General features: G+C 26.1%; 1 long non-coding RNA gene across 1 annotated transcript in view; it reads right to left on the minus strand.

Moving 5' to 3' along the window:
* Window positions 1-84: 84 nt before the first annotated feature.
* The window catches only part of LOC123270254, a 28,520-nt gene continuing 19,495 nt past the window's right edge, over window positions 85-9,109 (minus strand). The window contains exons 2-3 of the long non-coding RNA XR_006510550.1: window positions 8,764-8,784; window positions 85-94 (exon numbers count right to left, since the gene is read on the minus strand). This is a non-coding gene — a long non-coding RNA (uncharacterized LOC123270254). The remainder of the gene's footprint in view (window positions 95-8,763; window positions 8,785-9,109) is intronic.

A 9,109-nucleotide genomic window follows, 5' to 3' on the forward strand; every position in this document is an offset into this window, starting at 1 on the left:
AAAAAACATATTTAAAATATATTAAAAATGAAATGTATAAACAATATATAAATATATAAAAAATATGCAAAAAAAATTTTTTTATAATAACTAACTTCTCGCCGATTTTTACATATATTTTAGATATATTTTAAAATACATAAAAAAAATATAGCTGAAATATAAAAAAATATATTTTTAACGTATCTAAAATATATTTTAAATGTATAAAATATATATGGAAATCGGCCAAAAGTTAGTTATTAAAAATATATTTACTATACATAATTTATATATTTTTTATAGATTTATAATATATTAAAAAAATATTTTTATATATTTCGGAACATATATTTATAAAATTTTTTTTTCATGGGGGTATTGTGTATTTCATATGTATAGATTCATATTAGACAATTATGCATTTGGAGATAGCAGAAATGAAATCATAATTTATGGAAAAAAAAATTTTTTAAATAATGGAAATAAACGTACACCTGCTATTGCATGCGGTTGATTCGGTGCGTAAAAGTGGCCCTTTATGGGCAAATTATACATACCCTCACGAAGGTAATATTCATTTTTTGAAAATGCTTGTCAATGGTCCTAAAGGTGTTGACCTTCAAATTGTTAAAAAATCGATTAATATAAACAGTTTGAAAACAGAATTCGATGAAAATATTAAAATAACAATTAGAAATGTGAAAATCTTTTTTCTACTACTGAAGAGTCTTTAACGGGTACTATGTGTAATGGTGTACTTTATAATCAAGCCAACTGCGTATCATCAAAAAGTACTTTAAATAAAAAATATTATAATAAATGTGTTTATAAAAAAATTATCTACACAACTATGTTCTATAAAAAAAGCATCAAATGGGATGATAGTTATGTACAACTTAAAAGCGGTGAATTCGCTCGAATTCAAGAAATATTTTTTAGCGATAATAAAAATTTATTAACTGTCAAAATAGACGCTGAACAAATAAATATTAACGGTATAAACATGACACATTTATGGAAAGTAAAAGTACAACGAACTAATGCCGTACCAATGTCTTTAGAGAACGTTCTTAGAAAAATCATTTATATTAAAGGTGAAAATGTTGATTTTATAACATTACAACCTAGTAATTATAACGTTAATTAATTATTTCAAAGTTTAAAATAACATTAATTAATTATTTAAATTGTATAGTAAAAAGTTACTTTTAATTGTATAGTTATGAACAAAGTGTGTATTATTATTAATAAAAATTATCTATTAATAAATTAAATATTTTAAATAACATTTTACTGTAATGATTTAAATAGGACCCTGAATAAAAACATTTATTAAAATTTAATTATTTGACATCTACAAATTTTTGCAATTTTTTTTTATTGAAAAAATTATTGAAAAAAAATTTTTTTTTAATTTTCATTCATAAAAAATTAGAAAAACTGTAAATGCAATGTAAAAAAAAATTTTTTTTGTTCTAATTTAATGAACCAAAAATAGACAAAAAAAATTATAAACGTCGGCTAATTTTAGTATCATAAAATTTTTAAATATTTAAAATTATTTTGTAATATTTAAATACATAATTAATATATATTATTTATAAGAAAATTTACTTTTCAATAATAATAACATCTAACTGTATTATCAGTGTCGTTGAATAAAGTAGAAAATGTTAATTTAGTTGCCGGTATAGAAGAACTTTTAGAAGTTGGTAAAATTTTTACTATAGTTATCGAACACTGACGGATCGAATTGAATCGTATTAAGACGGATTGAAAACCGAAGATTTCAGAAATTGGATTGAATCGTGTTAAAGCGGATAGGATGTTGAATCCGACTCAATTCGACCCCGTTTGCTGGGCATATGCAATCAATATTAAATATCCAACTATTAATTGAATTCATCTCGGGTTATAGGCGGTTACTCGACAAAATTTTAAGGGTAATTGTATCATCATGTTCTTAATGAATATACAAAAATTTAGAATTTTTCGATGTTATGGCTTAACCGCGACAGCTACCTTAGAAGTAAAGTAACACAGCTTTGTGTAAGTGTAGCATTAAAAAAGTGTTACTCAAATATTGAAAAACATATTTTTGTATCGGAAAGCGGATCGATGGAACGATATAAATGATTAATCGTATTAAATCAACACGTTAAAATGTTTAAAGTTTACACTAAAACTTTTACACAATGACGAAAAATTTCTTACTGAGTGTTAAAATGCGAGTAACTGCATCACTAATGCAACAGAAAAATGTAAATAGCTCCGTAATTGAGAATAATTATTTATGTTTTGTAGCTACACTTATAATGATTTTGCGAGAGGGACGCATAGATCTACATTCTGTACAAACTGGAAAATATGTACAACCCCACCAAAACACGGAATCAAAAAAAAAAAACAATCAAGAGTACGTCCAATTCTGGCAAGATATAAAAAAAAAATAAAAGAAGACAATGAAGAATTAAATGTAATTGATGAAATTAAAAAAATTAATCATATAAAAGAATTACAAGAAAACGAGAGGAAGATTGTCGAAAAATTAATTAATAATGTAAAAGAGAGGTATGAAGAAAAATACGAATTTGAAAAATATACAATGTATACAGCGATCAATGATCCTGAAAATCCGCCTGCAATCATGCATCATATAAGGGACATTAGGCATAAGCTTATCGCCTCAACGGATCCTGCAGTACTACAGTAATATATATTTACAGTAAATATATTTATATACTACAGTAAATATATTTATTGTATATAATACACCAAAAGCACCTGTAAATTTTGGAGAAAATATAAAAAGTTCTTCAGAAGAAACAGCTCAAAAATATTATAAATATTACCTGATTTATAAAGAAAATGAGCTCATGTGTGCTTTTGGAAAATAATACCGGGCCAACCGTGTCGGTCTTATCCGTACATTTTTAACAATCTTTTATATTAATTAGTTAAGATGCTACTGAATATATTTTCTTATTTCTTCTAAATATTAATGAAAAACTTTATTAAAAATATAATTAAAAACTTAAAAATCTCTATTTAAAAATACAATCGACTGGGTATTGATTATGAATAAATTATTATATGAAATACTGGGTCATCCGTGTCAAAATAGGTGTGTTAGTTATGAACATCTTTTATTTTATTAGTAGAACTGTAAGTTATAAATGTAAATTATGTATTTTGACAACCTAAATGATAGGAAGAAAAATAAAAATACAGGTTATGTTTATAATTAAGACGATGTAAATGCATTAAAAATGTTTAAAAGGTAAGAATTTCGTAGTTAACTACATTTTTTATTACAATAAACAATAATCGAGATACCAACAATATTTTATTTATTATAAGCAATTCCTTGCTAATGATTTTCTAGTGAATAAATTTCAAATTGTCTGAATTTAGGTTAGTCATTATTTTTTAATTTCCTTTGTATCTTCTTTTTATAATTCCGTTTTTTTTTTTTATTTGAATTGTTTCAATGGACTATTTTCTAATTTTAGGCCTTTTCAATTTTAATTTTGTATGATAATAATATGATCTAATAATTTAGTAAATGTTTTTATATTGAGCTATAGTTGTTTGATATTGTTTATTTTTAAGACTGTAATTACCCGGGAAAAAATGAATTTGCCTACCCTGTTGAAAAACTCCAATAAGATCCCATCAAAAGCGACAAAAGCCACTAAGAAACCAATAAAATTTATGGGTTTCTAAGTGGCTTTTGTCGCTTTTGATGAGATCCTATTGGAAATTTTAAACATGGTAATCATATATATTCATATATTATTATATATTGAATATATAGAATTATATATGATTATATCTAAATTTTTATATAAAATATATATAATCATATATAGACTAATATATTGTATGTATATTTTATATAAGTCTGTATATGATCAGATCTGAGTTATCTAGGTCTATATATGATTATATATAAATCTATATATGTTTAGATCTGATTAGACCTGAGTTATCAAGGGCTATATATGATTATATCTGATCAGATCTGATTGATATTCCAGCTGTCGGGTTATAAAAAATGTCAAAAGAAAATTGCTATTTTTGCTTTTGATTTTAAATAAATATTTGTTAACTGTTAACAAATATTTATTAACATTTAATAAATCGTATTTAATAAATAATTTATTAACTGGTAATAAATATATATTAAATCCCATGATGTTAAAAAATCACTTATTAACAGTTAATAAAGGTCATTAAATATAAACAAATCCTTCTATCAATATCAGTGTAACTATATGGAAATCATATATAATTATATATGAATCATATATAACTATATATGAATCATATAATTATATATGAATCATATCTAATTATATATTAATCATATATGAATCATATATAATTATATATGCATTTTGTGATTACTATAAAACATTCTCTGTTTTCATCTCAGAGTCTGCTGCTCCAATGATTAATAATCTTTTAAACTATAGTTTTTTGTGGATGAAATAATGGAACTGTATTAATTAATTTAACTTATAAAAATCGATTATGTATTCGATTTGTATTAGTTGTAGGTATTTCAAGCTTTACTCTTCCAGTAAGTCTCGTAGGTAAACAGATACCGTGTTAGTCTGTCAAGCGGGGGTGTTTTTGTTAATTTTCCATCGCAATCTAATAAATATAAAATATAAATTATATGGTAATTTAAAATATAAATACTTAAACAATGAGATAATAAGGCCCTGAATCCCAGGCCCACATGCTAGATTGGTATGAGCAGCTCCAACACGGAGACTAATACTAAACTTATATAAACATATCATAATGGCTAGTTTTTAAGTTAATTTGCAGCCGAACTTTGTAAAACATATGTAATTTACCAACAAAAGCAAATAAACTTAAAAAAAAAAAAAAAAAAAATACCGTGTTAGTCTTTAAAGCGTCAGGTCCCCGGTTCGATCTCCGCTCACGGTGAATTTTTTTTATTTTTATAGAAATAATTATATCTAATTATATATGATTATATATAATTAGATCTGGCCAATTTTCAGGTCTAATTATATATAAGTGATTATATATAACTATATATGATTAGGCAAATTCATTTTTTTCCGGCATATAAGGAGACTAATATTTTATTTATTTTCTTTTAATTGAAACATCAAATTTATTTGAAATATTTTATTTGTATAGTTTTTAATATTCAAATTATTTCTCTGGGGATTTACCATGTAGGAATTTTTCATCTTTAATTATGTTTATGTATAGAAATTTTTATTTGGATAAATTTCTATAATTATGTTTGTCTGAGCTTACAATTATTTATTTTATGTGAATTTTCTTCATAGTTTCGTATATTTTTCTTATTTTCTGAACATATTATTAATTGAAATTTTTAGTGAGAGATGTCCAAATTGAAAATTTTTTATTCTACTCGACCCGTACTGAAAAAAAATATATACCGCATATACGGGGACAAAAAAAAAGTATGTGGCGTATATATTTTATATGTGCGACGTATATGTATTTTTGTCAGCATATATGCGTATAGATATTTTTTCAGTGTGGGGAATTATTGCCAACCGTTACGAATCAATGACGACGACAATCAATGACGACGACAATCAATGACGACGACGGTACATATTGAATGAAAAAAAATGATGGAATATTATTTTGATCTTCCCATTTGACATGTTAATCAATAAAAATATTAATGAAAATTAACTTCTATCTTTATATTTAATTTTTTGGAGCAAGAGAGAAATTTTCTCAAGACAACAAGATTTTCTGGACTTAAATAAATTTTCTTGGATCAAGATACGTTTTTTTAAAGCAAGAGAATTAATCTTGTTGGAATAAGTGAAATTTCCTGTGTCGAAAAAATTTTTTTTTCGCTCAAGAAAATAATTTGGAAGAAAAACATTTTCTTGGCTCAAGTGAACTTTTTTAACTTTCCGCTAGGAAAATCGAAGATTTTCAAGAATCGGGAAGTTATTGTTTCACCCCGTTTTACGAAAATCGAGTTTTCATCGAATCTCGACGTTTCGAGGTCCTAGGAAGCTTCCCTGACTATTGCCGCGATGGTGTCTGTAGTTTCTGTGTGTGTGTGTGTGTGTGTGTGTGTGTGTGTGTGTGTGTGTGTGTGTGTGTGTGTGTGTGTGTGTGTGTGTGTGTGTGTGTGTGGATGTATGTAAACCTCTTATAACTTTTGAACGACTTGACCGATTTGATCGCAGTTGGTGCCATTCAAAAGGGCTTGACTAAACTTAGATTTTGAATATACTTTGAAACGATTCGGACCGGTAGATTTTGAGAAATCGCAAAAAAAACTACAAAAAAAATTTTTTTTAAATAACTCTAAACGACTTTACCGATCAATTCCAAAAACTAATCAGCTTTTAACATAAAAAAAACTACGTCGATCGCAGCCAGTTCGGTCAAAATCGGTTGATTCGTTCGTGAGTTATCGTTGACGAAAGAAAACCGAAAAAAGTGTTTTTTCGGAATTACTCCGAAATTTTTCGCTCTATTAATTTAAACTTTAAGATTCTTTATGAAGCTTAAAAAACTGCGTTAAATGCTTCCAACCACGTGGAAATCGGTTCATTCATTCAAAAGTTATTGCGATTTGAAAATTAAAAAAATAGTGTTTTATCAAACTTCTATCAAACTTTTGAGCTCGAAGAGCTCAAAAGCATAAAAAAGCTATTTTTTGAGCTCGAAGAGCTCAAAATAATACTCAAATTGTATTTAAGAAACCGAAGAGCTCAAAAACGTCATGAGTGTAATTTCAAGCGTTTAGGTATAGATTTGGCGGGAAGTTGCAGGGATGGCCTTCAGGGTCAACCGTTTTCCTAATTTTTTTTTGTGTAGTTTATAAAAAAACACATTTTTTCTATTCTACTTATCACTCTGACACAGCCTGCATATGAAGCCAATTATCGCAAAATTTGTTTATATCTGTTATTTAATTATTGAGAAAGAAAAATAAATAAATCGGTTGACTCTGGAGCTCATTTCTGAAATTTCCTGTTTCTCTCGAGATTCTATTAAAATTTATGTCTGTAGGCACTGTATTTGAAGAGTATGAATTTTTTGACAATTAACACCCCCGCACTCCTATATGAGGGAGGAATTTCTTAAGATCCTATTCGAGATGATTTCTACATCATAAATAAAAGATTTCTAGAAAACTTTGAGTCCACAGAAACTATTGATTGGAAATAAGAATTGTTTATTGTTAATGCCCTCGCAACCTCTATTGGAGTTGGAATTTGATAAAATCCATTCTTAGCTGAACTTGAAACGAAGATTATACACGTAGATCCCTACCAAATTTAGAGTCTATAGAAGTTACAGTTTGGAAATTGAAATCAAAAATTCTAACACCCACCCCCGCAATCCCTATTAAAAGTAGAATTTATTGAAATCCGTTTTGAGATAATCTCTACATGACAATTAAAAGACTCCTACCAAATTTGGAGTCTGTAGAAACTATTGCTAGCAAATTAAAAATTTTAATTGCTTATACCCAACCCCGCAATCCTTATTAAGATCGGGTTGTCGTAAAATCCTCATTTAGATCACTTCTACATCACACATGGAAGACTCTTACTGAATTTGGAGTCTGTAGGAGTTATAGCTAGAAAATTAAAAATTTTTATTGTTTAAGCCCTCGTCTGCTTTTTGAGTTAAAAATATTTTGTCATCAAATTTTTGTCGCAACATATCAATAAAGGGTTTCAATTTATATCATTGACACAGTAGGAAAATATTATTTGTCCATATTTACATTAAAATTTTGGTGAAAAATTAAAAAATCCTTAAAAAACTCGAATTTTTTATTAAAAAAATTCGAAAAAGTTGCTTAAAAAATCGAAGATATTTGAATCCTCATTCAACAAAGGACTTAAAAAATTTGTTTTACAGTCTAGTGAAACATATATTTTTTTCAAGAAAATTAAAAATGTCGGTCTTCAAAAGAAGTCAAAATTTGAGTTAAAATGTAAAAAAAATTTTTTTTTTTCGAAAACTACATTTAAAACTGAAGAAAATAGCCACTTACAAAATGAAATTACGATAATTTAATCAGGAATTATGAATTTCTGAAAATTACCTCATCGTTATTTTTTTGCGATTTTCAAAAATTCGTATCCCCAAGGTTCTTGGAAATTTAGGGCTCAAAATTTAGGACTAGGTGTCTTTTTATATGTAGAAAAACATATAAAAAATTCAACCGGATCAAAAAATATGATTTTTAAAATCAGGTGATTTGGCATGGAATGACCCATATACATGTATACGAATGATTCGTATGAGCCCGACTAGTACACGGAAAAAAGAAAACTCGAAAAATTAAAGTATAAAATGTAAAATCGGTCCCGTCGTAATCAAAACTAGAAAAATTACAGTTTGAAATAACATTTTTCTAAATTCAATTTTTTAATTTAATATTCAGAGCTTGCAATGTAAATAATACATTCTACAATGTAATTCTTACAAAATCTGTAACAATTACAATCTAAAACTGTAATTTTTCCAGTTTTCATCACAAAGCATCACGTTGCATTATATACTGTAATTTTTCGAGTTTTCTTTTTTCCGTGTATATTAATATATGATGAGATTTAATTATACAAAAGTATATATGATTATATTGAATGATACATGGTCAGATCTCATAGTAGCAGATTTTCATAGCGAAATATTAAGAATTAAGAGAGTAGAAAAATTTCTAAATTTTTAATAATCATGATAGCTCGCGTAAATTTTTTTTCTGTGTAAATATACGAAGTTTTTAATATTTTTTTTCTTTTTCTCTTGATAGTATTATTATTAAAGTTACACAAACTTTCAAAAATCTCTAAAAATTTTGGAAATTTATCTGCTATATCTATATATGTTTTTTTAATACAATAAAATGCAGAGATATTTATAATTAACAGAAATAATTTAACTATTAATAGAGTTTTGAAATTTTTACTTTAAACTTTATACAAACGCTTTTAGGTAACTGTAACTGAGACTTAAATTTTATTAAAAATTTATTAAAAATTATCTGATCTCTTTCTCAGTGAACATTAAAAAAAATCATTTTGTAGAGTTACAAAATTCTGAAAGTATTATATGTATCCAA

Source organism: Cotesia glomerata, linkage group LG8, assembly GCF_020080835.1.
Source record: "Cotesia glomerata isolate CgM1 linkage group LG8, MPM_Cglom_v2.3, whole genome shotgun sequence".
Classification (NCBI taxonomy): domain Eukaryota; kingdom Metazoa; phylum Arthropoda; class Insecta; order Hymenoptera; family Braconidae; genus Cotesia; species Cotesia glomerata.